This window comes from Denticeps clupeoides, chromosome 16 (assembly GCF_900700375.1).
Source record: "Denticeps clupeoides chromosome 16, fDenClu1.1, whole genome shotgun sequence".
Taxonomy (NCBI): domain Eukaryota; kingdom Metazoa; phylum Chordata; class Actinopteri; order Clupeiformes; family Denticipitidae; genus Denticeps; species Denticeps clupeoides.
Window position 1 is genome coordinate 19,505,239 of NC_041722.1, and position 14,246 is coordinate 19,519,484.

Consider the following 14,246-nt stretch of genomic DNA (forward strand, 5'->3'; position numbering starts at 1 on the left):
ACTTCTCCACAAAAGCATCCCCTGCCCTCCGGCATCAATAATTCCTACGGAAGTCTCTTCATTTTCATTCGCTGCGCGTCTGAACGGCGTTTTCAGGAGGCCGGGATCTGGCTTGGTCTTCTCCCCGAGTGGACCGGCGTACAGAGAAGTGCACTCACGGCCGTGGCAGCAGCAGAGGTCCGGGCTGCACCCAGTGTCAGATCTCATCAGGCAACGGGAGTGAAAGGCGAGATGGAGAATACGGAGACCTGCTGTCCTTCATGTATGCTTGTGTGACTCCGGCCCCAGCAGTTAGACTGGGTAAAAATAGGTCTGTACTAACCCGTCCATTATTTAGCCAGGCCTCTATTCTCGCTTTCTCCATTTAGGACGTTTTAGGGGCGTAAAAACACCAATTTGGGACATGGCGTGACACACAAAGTACTTACAGCACACCTTGTAAAAATCTACAGAGGAGTGACCTGGACATTTTTACGTGACTTATTTTGAGGCTGATTGGTCTGGCGGGGAGACAGCATGATTTTAAACGTTTAAACGTTAGCAAATTGTAAATTTTATGTTCTCTCTTTCTGTTTGTCTGTGTAAGAAAACAGACGAAACGGCTACTGTGTCGTACTAGAAGATGCCAAAGAAATTAATAACACGCGCCATAACGTCCATGTATACATGTTGTTAGCAAGAGAAAAATGCTCCATTATAACACTATAAGTAATGCGATAAAAAATAATATGAAAAAAAACTTTTCACGTTTTTAACATTGAATAATTAAGAAATATATGAATATGTTTAAAAAAAAAGCCGTTTTACTACAGCATCTTGAAACTATTTGTGAAGGTGTGGCGGGACCTGACACTCTCAAAAGCAACCAAAATAATTTCATTTTTAAAAGCAACTAAGTCCAAAGTAATTCAATTACAGGCTATTCGATCATGGCCTGGTGACTAACACTAAACGGAATTCAGCAGGTCAAGCAACGGGCAGCAGGCTTTCACTAGTAGCTAAAGAATTTTGTGGGAAAAAAAAATATTGTTTAATGAAATTGGAATCATTTTTTTCTCAGAAGACAAAATGCATCCAATGCAGTCCCGAGTGTAAAAAAAAAAACAGACACAAACTTTTCCATTTGAATATAAAATGTTTAGTGAATTCAAACAATACACTTTTGCATATTACATTTTTACTACTAAGTAAAATGTATTACTAATCATGGGTGCATCCATCCGGCATGTCGATGTCACGGGGGAGTCTGTGTTCTGTGCCAGGCAGGAACAAACCCAAGAAACACACACAGAGAGACAATTCAGGGTTGCCAGTTCACCAGAGCTGCATGTTTTGTATACCAGGACACCCAGAAGAAACCCATTGTGTGCAGAGAGAACCTAGGCAGGGACCCAAATCCAGTCCCCCCTAGCTGTTAGTCACCACTGTGCCACCAGGCCACCCCAGGCATAGAGTAAATACCCCCTTTTTCAGCAAACTTTGGTATTTTAACAATAATTACAAAACAGAATATGTCTCCTTATGCTGCCCAGTTCAAAGAAGATGGTTTTCACACTGGCGTCTGAACGTCTGCCATACTTTTGAAAATATGCCTTTATTATGCTTTGTTCCAACGTGGGGTAGCTTCTCCCTGCAGTGTTGGCACATAGACCAGAGGACAACAAACTGCAATATGATACTGCAATAAACAAAAACCAAAGCAAAAAGTGCCAATGGCCACAAACCCAAAAAATGTGTGTCGTGTTCACAGCATAGAAGCATCATAAATGCTCACGTCAAATATGTGTCATTGTCAGAGATGAGAGGTAACAATTTCCATTTACTCGAGAAACTTATTTTTAAAAAAAATTTACCTCTAAGAGTAGATTTACAATGTCATACTTTTTTTATTTTACTAGAGTACATGAATGAATTAGAAACTCAACTCTTGCTTTGCTACATTTAAACCATTTATATGCTTTATTTTTAACAGATGCGGAGACGCTTTTTAAAGTGGGTAGAACAGACACGTTTCACCATAGACATGACACCGTTTCACCAATCAGACGTAGCCATGCAGTCACATGACCATACAAACCGTGGCGGCACAAACTCGTCACACAGCACGGACATGGAATGAAGAATGGCAGATGCGACCGTCTCCAGGGCTAAAACCAAAGTTTACAGAAAGAACCATTTTAGCCTTTTTTGAACATTTTGTTAAATGTAGACCAACAGTTATTCAGTACTTGAGTAGTTTTATCACTACATTTCACTACACCACACTTCACTATATCTTCACTATATCTCACCCTACCTGTTATATGTATTTTATGTTAAAGACATAAAGGTGTAATATTTGGTTATGTTTGCCATATTTGCATATTGGTTCATTGTATACTTGCAATATTTGCAATACTGTGGTCTGTAGCAGTCGCTAAAAGCATTTCACTGCATATCATAGCATGTATGACTGTGTATGTGACAAATAAAATTTGAATTTGACATACTTTTGTACTTTTACTTGAGTAATTGTTTTGGATGTCTACTTTTTATTATTATATATAATACCAGACTGAACCTGCAAACGGCACAAGCCGGGACCTACTGGATATATTTCTATTTTCGTCTTCCTTCCTTCTTACACGCATCGTGTGCATGTTTATTGCCACGTACACCCTTTATACCCTTTTAACGGAGCCTGAATGCTTTGCCTTGCTTACGCCGCACTGGCTGCTGATACCTCTGATACCGGCTCTCCATTGTTCCTTCTGTTCGTGCCGGTCGTGCCTCTTTTATTGACTCCTGTCTGTATCACGCCCCCTGTGATTAATCTCCGCACTTCAATCCGTTTACCCACGACTCGGCTCTCGCCAGCACAAAGCATGCCTAATCAGATAAATCCCACTCTCCACGTGCGCACAAACAGCAAAGCCGTATCAGAAGCCATCAACCCTCACCTCGCCGGTAAACATTTTAACAGGATTGGGCTCTCTAAGCGTGCATGAAGAGTCTGAGGCCAGGAACACTAAAATGTGCACGATTCTTTATAAATGAGCAAAATCTGTATCATGGCATATTAAAGTCCCCTCCTCCACGGGACCCACCATCGGCACGGAGCCTTCAGAGCTACATTTATTTATCACAGGGCCGAGCGTCGCCGGAAATCTCATGCAAGGCAGTGAAATCGGGAATATAATTTGAAATTCTAATCGGCGCGAGGGAAGGGAAGCCCATCCTTGGATGTGCGCCGCTTTGTTCTGAAGCCCCGAGAGGCCCGCATTGACGCGCGAGGAGTTCGAGAAGACGTTTGCGTGCAGAAGATAATTCAGGTTAAGCTCACGTGCCACGGATTTCGAGTCTGGTGACGTGAGGCCTGCGGTTTTCCCATTGATCTTCAGTCAGACTGCCAGCCGGTGCGGGTTTTGTATATTCACCACCTGATTTGTTGGGGTTCGGCGAGGGGGAGAGAGGTGGAGGATGGGAGTTGAGGATTGGACCTGGCAGACAGCCTCATTTGTGGGAGTGAGCTGTCAAGGCCGAGACATCCCCAGGAGTGGGGGGACCGGGGAAGAATGAACTCTTTCTTTTACCCCCCTCCACCTCCATCGCTGTTTCTCCTGTCTTCTCTCCAAATGAAAAAAAAAAAAACGAAAAGAGGATAACAGGCAGAGCCTTTCATTGCCCATGTTTGTGCAAGGCTCCGCGCCGAGCGAGAAGTAAAAAAAAAAAAAAGTTCAATTTTTTTTCCAGCAAATGACTTGCGGTGAAGGCATGTCCTGCCGCCGCTCCGACTCGAGACTCCCCTCTCCAAGCCCACCCCAGGGCCACAAGCAGAAGTGCATGCGTTCGCCTCACTTTGCGGGGGTCTCGTTGGGTGGGTTAGAGGTAGGGGGGTTTAAATTAATCTCATAATCGATGCATCGCGATGCAGAGAGTACAGCGCCGCTCCGGGTAAGAGTTCGAAGACATTTTTGCTGAGCCTTGTAGATGCGTTTAATTGGCATTTTCACCCTTATCCAGAGCGACTTACAATCAGTAGTTACAGGGACAGTCCCCCTCTGGAGACACTCAGGGTTAAGTGTCTTGCTCAGGGACACGATGGTAGTAAGTGGGGTTTGAACCTGGGTCTTCTGATTCATAGTCGAGTGAGTTACCCCACTAGGCTACTACCACCCTAATTGCCATTTCACTGTCGTTCTCTTGACGCTGTTTAAAGCTTGTCAGGATTTCAACAGAAATACACGCCTAGAAAACGTTGCATGCAACGTAACCTGGCAACATCCAAAAGTCGTAGCCGACTGAATGCCGTGTGGCCGCCATGATTTGGCTCACCTGACGCCATGTGAACGAGGCCTTAACTCTCATCTCACTGACGTATTTGACGCATGCATGATGTAGAAAAATTGCTGGGATGCATTGTGACTGAAAATCGAATCGAATCGCATCGTGAGACCAGCGGAAGTCAGAGTTGCCGCGTCTCTCAGATGCACTAAATTTCGGCGGTTAAAAGTGGGAACTAAAAGAAGAAATGTTTTCCATGTGCGACGTGCTAAACTGTCCCCCCCCCCCTTCCTGCAAAACCCTGGATGTCACGCAGCTGTGTGCGTCACAAAAAAAGAAACTTAAACTGCAGTTAAATAATCAGCTGCGGCCCATATGTTAGAAGTTGGCAAACGGTTTCATGGCGTGCGATGGCGCGATGGCATTTATTTATTTACTTTCTGAGGTTTTCAAGTCTGCTTTTGCCATCGACTGGAAACTGAGCCTTGGCGGCCGAGGACGTTCGGGTGCTGACCCACATCTGAGGCTTCGAGTGGGGCCTACCTGTCATCTCACGTCTCCACACACACACACAAACACCCGGAGCATCTGGCCTCGCTCCGCCGGGAGCCTGGCCTGGGCCCGCGCCGGCTCCCCCGTGCCACCTTCGCCACTGCCAGGGTATCAATTTATATCATATTAACTCTCCCAAGCAGCACCAGGTGCTCGATTAGGAGGCCGGCCGCGGGCCAGCCGCGAGGCAGCGCCGTTCAATAAATCATTCCCGATTAAGCACCGGTGGCCTCCGCTCCGCGCGTTCGTTCCGGTGCCATGCAACGCCGTCAGGACTCCCCCTGGAAAATACGGGAGCAGGGGGTGACCGGAAGTATACGAAAAAGAACACCGAGCCCATCCCCATTCATCCATGGCCTGATCCGAAAAGCGAGCAGGAAGCAAATTTAAAAAAAAAAAAGATGTACTTTTTCAGGAAAGCGCAGCTGGGAACCGGGACAAGGGATAAACTATTTTCCCAACCTCCCCCGATCTTGGCATGAGCCATTGCATCATTTGTTAGGTTTTCAGTCATAATAGTCTGGGAGTCGGAGTGCGAGACTGCAAACATCCCTGTGTCAACAATTCCCAGATTTTGACCCCCCCCCCCCCCCCAAAAAAAAGGGGGTTCAGGGTTCAGAGTCATAAATCGATTGCAACCTGGGAGTTGACAATTAAATCACGGTTAGAATTTTTTTTTTTTTTTAAACCTGCTTTTACGGGGTAGTATAAATCCGAAAGGTCACCGGAATAGCCGGTCCGTGCACCGGTGACCCCCATGCGCTCCCATAAATGTGCCGTCTCTGACACCGTCTGAGGGTTTTACTGGCCCACTCTCATTCGCCCTTTCCCACTGAACCCACTGCACCGCTGGTAAACGAAACCTGCGTCAGCAGCGTGGGGATTTGGCCGTTTTTTTGTTTTTTTTTTCATTTCTCCTCGTTCAGCAGAGAGAGGCAGGAAAGAGTCGGATTCGGGGTGTAATTGTACCTGACAATACAGGATTGTTCATTCGAAACTCTTCACGATTTCCTTAATGGAAGGCAGCTGCAGGAGTTTCCTGTCGAAAATGCGGGGAATGTTGTTCCACCAGGACCCCGTCCAAGCGAAACAGGGCCGAGCTGTCAGACCGGGCCCGGGACGGAAAAAAGGAGGAGGGCGGGAGCTGGGGGGGGGCTCGGGTTCGAGACATTTGTTTTAACTGTGGGACCATTTTCAGACTGTTTTTCTACACTTTCAACTCTGGCAAGCAGACTAAATACCCCGGAACGCGGCTGACAAACTTTCCTCGGCAATCAGACAATGAGCTGCAGCATGCGGAACTGGAGTCATTCCGGACAATTTATCCAAGTGGAAGCAAACAGTGCGGATGTTTGTACCTGTAGGAGGCATCGCTACAAATAGCCCGGGGTCATTAATATTTCAGCGTGTAAACAATACAAGAATATATTTATATATATATATATATATATATATATATATATATATATATATATATATATATTTTTTTTTTTTTTAGATTTTCCAACGCTGTTCTTTGTATAACTCGGTCATTTGACCTCAGCTGCCGGAGCTGCATTGTCATGCTTTATGAGAAAATAAAGTTGACTAAGCAGCTTTCTTGTTTAAAACAGCAGAAACTAAATTCTATGTGAAAATAGATTTTGTTTTTTCGCCACTTGCAGAAGGTCCACTGAAGGAAGGCGGAAATATGAAATACTGATTACTGATTGTATCATATGGCAATGTGATGTCCCGTGGCAGACTATGGGTGTTTTCTGTATGTGTGTGTGTCTCTCTCTCTCTCTCTCTCTCTCTCTCTCTCTCTCTGTAATGTTGCAGGGTGGCTCCTCATCCACCCATGATTGGACTCCTCCCACTTCCTGCCATGATTGGTGGGCTGTAATAAGGAAGAGGACTCAAAATGGCGGCTGTTTTGGGACAAGAAGAGAATGTGGTGTGAGGAAGAAAAGAGGATGTTGTTGGTGAAGATAGAATGTTGGTGTGAGAGAATGTTGGTGTGAGAGAAGAATGTTGTTGGTGAAGTGAAGGATTGTGACCAGAAGACAAGACTTAGACTGCCCAGACCTGTTTTGTGTGTGTTTTGTTGTTTCAATGTCCTTGTTTGTAATAAAGTATTAGCCTTAAGTGTTGTCACGTCGTTTTGGAGTTTATACTCCTATGTCCCATTTGTTATGTCCCTGACCCTAGACCGGGGACGTAACAGACAACGAAGTCCATTTCTTATTCAAAGGTGATGTCCTTTACTGGCCACACCTACAGCAAAGTAGGTTGTTAAAATAAAATGCCTGTGGTATGTCTACTGAAATCTCAGTTTGTTTGTTTTTTTTTATTAATATTCCATATTGAAACGTCACCCGTTTATTGCTACAAAATGCATATTGTCCCACACCACCCCTCTGCTACGTTCCCTCCACCGGCTCCCAGTAGCTGCACGCATCAGGTCCAAAATACTGATGCTGGCCTACAAAGCCAAACATGGAGTAGCACCATCCTACCTCACAGCCCTCATTACACCTCGCACTGCACCTGGTATACTCCGAGCCTCCAGTACTGCTCGCCTGGTCCCTCCATCTCTGAAGGTAAAAGGAAGACGCTCATCTAGACTCTTCTTCATCTCGGCCCCTCGGTGGTGGAATGAACTTCCAGCTCAGTCACTGAGCACCTTCACACGGCAGCTCAAGACCTTCCTCTTTAGAGAATATTTAGATGAACTTGTAACCTTCTTATTGTCTGACTTCTGTATAGAAACAAGAACAGAGTGAATAAAAAGTCTGTATTCATAGTTGGGGGTCCTAATGAACCAGAACTCAAGCACGTTGTAAGTCGCTCTGAATAAGGGCGTCTGGTAAATGCCTTAAATGTAAATGTGTAGCAGTTTTGTTATTCTTGCATCACTACCTTTTTACTAGACAGTATTCTTTTTCTTTTCGCAAGGTGGACTGTATGGTGCACGCCTTACCCCTGGCACCCTGCGGACTGTCCGTATGTTTCCTCTGGGATTTTCAGTTCTGTAAAACCCGACTTCACCTCCAGCCCGCGTGGCATTACAGCGGCGATCTGCAAAGGCGGCGTGAATCACCGGAATTGGTTCATCCTACTGTTTTTATTTCAGGCCTGACATGGTTTCCTTTGCAGACTACTTCTAATTAACATAGTTAATGGTCCTCATTTATCATTTGCCTGCCTCCTAATAACAGCAGAATGCCATGTGTGCATGTAAATGGAGTTCTAATAAATGTAAGATTCTTAGTTTGCGGAACTCAACGTCATTCTTTTAACTAAAACACAAAGTTTTAGATAAAGCAAACTTTATGACCACCTAGGTCAGCGGTGGCCTAGCGGTTAAGGAAGCGGCCACTTAATCAGAAGGTTGCCGGTTCAAATCCCGATCCGCCAAGGTGTCACTGAGGTGTCACTGCTCCCCGGGCGCCTGTCATGGCCGCCCACTGCTCACTCAGGGTGATGGGTTAAATGCAGAGGACAAATTTCACTGTGTGCAATTCTGCTGTGTATCAGAAGTGACAATCACTTCACTTTATCACTTTATCAAACTTCTGTGCATCATTGCCTGTTTTGAAAGGCCCCAGCAGCCCTCATCTCGGGTGGGTCCCCTGCATCCAGTCGCCGCCTCCGGCGATTCACCGGCGATTCACCGGCGATTAGAGAGGCAGCGGAAGGCTAAAACATCTGTGAACATTGCGACCAATATATATATACGTGGGAGCCTCGTAATTCCTGAGCGTTTCGCTGCGCGTATATTTATCGCGGCCTCGCCTGCACGTGCGGCGCGCCGTACAGCGCTCTCCAGACAGCGATCACCAAAACGCCTCTTATGGTTCATCTAAAAGTGGCATCTTAATTGCCATCTGATTGTCTAGCTGTTTGCCTTGTGAAGGTGCCAGCTTCTGTCCTTCAGGCTCTTAAAAGGCGGAGGGAGTCGGAATCTGTATTAGCTCCGGGCTCGTAAAGGGCCCTCGTTTCCATTTGATATGTTGAGCGGCTCGCCGTGAATTCGCAATCAGCGCGCTCGACTCCGGCACGTGTGGCAGAGGAGGAGCTGCGGGGTCACTTTCAATATGCAGAAAAAAGCGCTAAATCCACTTTGGGAGTGGCCGGATAGCGCAGCTGATTAGAGCGTGGTGCTAATAACACCAAGGTCACGGGTTCGACCCCCGTACTGGCCGCTATTGTTTTAGGGGCAGCGGTGGCTTAGTGGTTAAGGAAGTGGCCCCGTAATCGAATCCTGAACTGCCAAGAAGCCACTGAGGTACCACTGAGCAAAGCACCGTCCCCACACACTGCTCCCCGGGTGCCTGTCATGGTGCCCACTGCTCACTTGGGGTGATGGGTTAAATGCAGAGGACAAATTTCACTGTGTGCACGGTGTGCTGTGCTGCTGTGTATCACATGTGATCTTCACTTTATTCACTTTACTTTAGATTAAAATAAATAATTCTAAAAAGTCACGAATGAGCCATCAAAAACAAAGAGAGAGAGCAAAGGAATTATAATCGCAGCCTTCATCATGCAATGTCATATTGAACTTGACCAAGGATGGCTCGAAGTTAAATAATAAGGATGATGATTTTTTTTCTGCTCTTGTTGGCTGGCCGGCTATGTCTGAAGCAGCATCTGCCACCATTAGCTTGTTGCCTGGCCCACAGAAAAGTGGTGGGAGAGCCGAGAACAAGGCGGTCTACACGTGTCGGCGCGGCGTTTACCTGGGCAGCAGGGCGGCCACATATGGCCCCGGTCTCCCGGGAGACGAGTTGGAGAGCGGGAAGTACAACGAGCACCCGGCCCGTCTGCAGCATATGGAGGCAGGAGATCACACAGCCGCCGTGCGGCACCCCTGCCCCTGATATATGCTCCTCCAATCTGTTCCCTCATCTCCAAGCCCAACATTTCTCATCTTTTTTTTTATAATCTTCTACCATCAAAAGACCATTTTTATCTATTTGGATGCAATTTGGGACATACAAATTCCTGCAGATACCAGTAAATACATAAATATAACATTTATATATATACAGTACAGGCCAAAAGTTTGGACATAAACTGGACTCTGCAGTCCAGCTCACTCTTCGGTCCAGCTCACCCCAAACCATCTGGATTGGGTTCAGGTCAGGTGACTGTGGAGGCCAGGTCTCCACTTTTTGTTATCTACATAATTATACGTGTTCATTCATAGTTCTGATGCCTTCAGTGAGAATCTGACCAACGTAAATGGTCATGAAAATAAAGAAAACACATCGAATGAGGAGGTGTGTCCAAACTTTTGGCCGTACTGGGTGTGTGTGTGTATGTATATATATATATATATATATATATATATATATATATATATATATATATGGTTTTATGTTTTTTTTCTTTTTTCCTCTCCTCATCTTCCTGTCAGACTTGTGTGTACCATTGCAGGTTATTGGAGATAAAGCCATCGACTGGCTACGCCTGACTACACCTGTCACCATTACTGTATTTTCCCCTGCAGCCAGCCTTCAGAGCTGCAGAAAGCACGGCGTCACCGTGAGGCCATTACGCGGGGATCAACCCCGGAGGTCACTCTGACCCCTGGACGTTATGAAGGAAGCGAAGCCACCAGGGACGCGTATCAACACGTCCGACCCTACAGCCCGAACCACTCAGCTGTACAGTAAAAATAGGCCACCCCTTTGGACAAACCTGTCACAGAGTTCTTCACACCTACACGCTCTTCTTTTTTAACAGTACAGTAATGTAAAAAATGCATACAGTCAATTTACACATTATTAGTGGTAATGTTGTGTCTTTAGTACATCTTTTCTTTGTTCTAACCTGTCAACTTCTGTCAATTTTTTTAGTAACTAGATTTGGGATATAATTATATATATCCCGGCCAGCACAAATAGTCATGTGTACACCTTTCCCAAATCTTGGTGCGGACAAGCAGACCGGTTGATCTACTGTGACAGTCCCTAGCGGACTTTCAGGGAGCTAGCTAGTGACATATAAAGAAGCACCAGAAGATGGAGCTTTCTGATTGCAAAGATCAGTTTGATCAGTTGATCAAGGAAGATAAAAAGCCTGTCATATTTCCCATGTGTGGACTCTAATATCAATATATGGATAATATGAAATGCCAATCAACAGCAGTAAATCTCTTTTTTTTGTGATGATCAGAGACACCACCTTAGCACCAAATTTAAGTGGGACAAGTTCAGTGTTGGGGGATGAGGGAGGGACTTATTTAAAAGTTCTCCGAAGAAAGTGCCACGTGAGGGGGAAAAAGCCATGACAACACACATTTCCTAATTTCCTGCTCAAGGTAGATTAATAATACATTCAGCAGTGGATGGGAGAAATCCCATCTCCGGGTAGTTAAATTAATTAGATGTCTGACTCAAAAGTAAATAAGATATACCTCCATGCTAATGACTGCAGAGAGCTGGCATACTGGATGATGAATTAATTGAAAATCAATTCTTCCTGATGAAGGGATCTTTTTTTTTTTTTTTTTTTTTTTGCTCATAACAGGCCCAGAACTTGTTCAAGGCCTGTTTTAGCTCCGATAGAGAAGCACTGCAAACACATTACACTGTAATAATTCAGCCAGGCCAGCACAAATAGTCATTAGAATAAATGTTTATTGAGCAAACGTGAATATGATTCGGCAGAATACAGTGCTGGTTTCAGGAAAAGTATAGAATAGTTACACCTTCATTAAAGCAGATCAAACAAGATGCATGTCCGAAGCACAAGGCAGATGCCACCGGCCATAAATGAACAGGATACACAAACAGGAGCTCCAGGAATGGAGGAATGAGCATTTGTCTGGCTATGATTTCAAGCAAGTTTAAATTAAAGAGTGGTTACAACGTAATGTCCAACGCAATAAGGCCTATAGAGACAACAACACAGGGACTGGATCCGAGTGCTGGTCCTGCTCTCCCTGTGTTGGCGTTGACTTCCGCCGAGGGCTCTGCTTCCCTCCTACCATCCAGAAGCCTGTGCACTTGATGAACGGACGACACTAAATTAAGCGTAGGTGTGAGTGTGCAAGTGTGCGGTGTACATACGCTTCGGGGAGTCCTTGCCCTCTGCCCTTTGACCCTGGCATACAATGTAAGTGGAAGAGTTTTCTATGAAATATCATATTCCATATATAGCTGCTCAAATATCTTAAATATATGGGGAATTTCCACAGATGCATAATGCAAGTAAACTACATATATATTTTTTTAAATATAACTGTTAGTAGGAATCTGTTCATTTCTTATAACAACTCTGTGTTATATAGATTCCTGGTAACAGAACCCTTGTCTTCAGTTACAGGAGAATAGAAGGGGAGACATGCAAGCTGAAAAAAACTTATTTGATCTCCCGAAAAAGTTGACCTGACAAGAGTACATATTTAGTATCACAATGTTCATTGGACATGGCGGCAATGCATTTATTCATTTCAAGGTTTTTTCTAGTTAATAGGCTCAATTCTCAGTCAGCCATAGTTGTCATTGTAATAAAAGTCTACGTTTTTTTACCTAAAAATATCCATTAAATGAACTTAATGCCCGTTGAATCTTAAAAAAAAAAAGTGAGTAATTGAATAAAAACGAATGCACCAAAGAAAACAGAAAAACCAACACGTGTTTAAAGGTTAGAACAGTCAAGCCGCTGAACTGATTGAAGCAGCCCGTGCTTTCATACTCCTTGCAGGGCTTTTGTCCGTGCGTTGATTGTTCCGGTTGTATAGTCTGTGGTGTGCTGGCACATTAATGGACGCGTCCTGGTAAGTGTGCATCATACAGTGCAGAGTCCTGTTGAGCGTGTGTCACCTCCACTGCATTTGGTCAATAGCCCTTCACATAGCTCCAAAATAGCAACTTTCGGGACGTGCGTCAGCGTTCATCTCATTAAGCTGTCTGGCGACGAGAAGCGGTTTTTATTAGAGTTCAGAGGCAATCAATAGCCTGAGCGGTAATTTTACAAGCTACCCCTTTGGATGGAAATTAGAGACGGCATAATTGACATCTGCCAAACTGGCAGTAGCCAGATGGTTAACATTTCAGATTTTTAGATGCTCTTCAAAATCAGTGGAATTTCATTCAAATGAAAATTTGGAAGCACTACTGTAATATTATATGACTGGTTAGCCTTACTGCAAAAATCTCTGACCACTAAATTCTGCTCAAATAGAGCTTTCTACCACAATTCCTCCTGACAATGTGATGTCGGTTGACTTGCAAAATGAAATCAGTTCACTTTTTACTTTCAGTTGTTTCAATTACAACTTTACTGCCATTGCACATAGTACAGATCCCAGTGCAATGAAATGCAATTTTGCATCTAAGCAGAAGGCAGTGAAGCACCATGGATTGCAAAATGTTTTACAACATAGTATTACGGCATTATAGCCACAGTATGATTAGTACACAGAGGAGAAAAAGGAATGTTAAGTTCATTCCGAGGCAGTGAGAAAAATAGACACAAGCATGAATAGGTTGGGAGGCGCAGAGGTAGGCGAGTGTAATAAACACAGTGGATAGAGAAAAATACAAATATGTGCAAATAGCAGCGTGAGGTCCACGGTTGGGGGGAGCAGGGCGTGATTTACTGCTGGGTTTGGAGTTCAGGCCTGGTGATGGGGTTGTGGAGCCGATGGGAGAATGAGGGATTCTGGGGGCTTGCCGCTGATGTTGTTGGCAGTGAAGGTCACGACGGAAGGACCCGAGTACACTGGCTACAGAGGAGCTGCCACATCACACTGTGACGCCTGCCACATTTGAAGAAAATCCCTCAAGGCTTTTTTTTAGCTTGGATGTGTCACCTGCAAAAAAAAACCCATTTTGGATATACATCTAAATACACAAAATGCATGAAAACCTTTCTACCGTACATGTCAAAAAGACATGCCAATGGCACAAAAGCCACAACCTAGAACCAAGGATTCTAACTCTCAACCCCACAATTTAGGATAGGATAGGATAGGATTGTGGGGTCGAGATTTAGAATTTCCCAGAACTACTGAATATGTGGAATGGTTTAAGAGCTTCAAGCTAAATGATCACATCTGTTGATTATATTCTAGTGGCATCTGGAGCTGCATAGATAAATATGGACAAGATGCTGTATCATGAGCATTCTGCCGCATTATCCTGTGCTACAAATATGACTGGATATCCCAAGGAAGAAAATCTCAGCTATACATCTCAGCTGGAAAACAAAAAGGAAGCCACTCATAGTCAGTAAGCCCCAGCAGCAGTGGCATTTTAGCATTTCTACTCCTCCACAGAATGAATATATAAAAAAAAGATGCCTTCATTTCACCCTGATACTAGACAGCAGCACAGAAGAGGACACTGGCGATGAGGAGGAAGTGAAAAAGGCTGCATTTTGGAGAGCAGGCCATACCAAAGAAGGCTGGTACTCCTCAGCTATGACAAGCAAAC

The 14,246-nt window shown here is 44.7% G+C and overlaps 1 long non-coding RNA gene and 1 other non-coding gene across 2 annotated transcripts; one reads left to right on the forward strand and one right to left on the reverse strand.

Annotated features, from left to right (window-relative positions):
* Positions 1-1,115: 1,115 nt before the first annotated feature.
* Positions 1,116-3,432, reverse strand: LOC114766283 (uncharacterized). The gene is made up of 2 exons (XR_003742770.1): positions 3,323-3,432; positions 1,116-2,147 (listed from the first exon to the last, which is right to left on the reverse strand). It is a non-coding gene; the product is annotated as an uncharacterized LOC114766283 (long non-coding RNA).
* A 5,496-nt stretch (positions 3,433-8,928) lies between these two features.
* On the forward strand, positions 8,929-9,002 carry trnai-aau (transfer RNA isoleucine (anticodon AAU)). The gene has a single exon. It is a non-coding gene; the product is annotated as a tRNA-Ile (tRNA).
* The last annotated feature ends 5,244 nt before the right edge of the window (positions 9,003-14,246 follow it).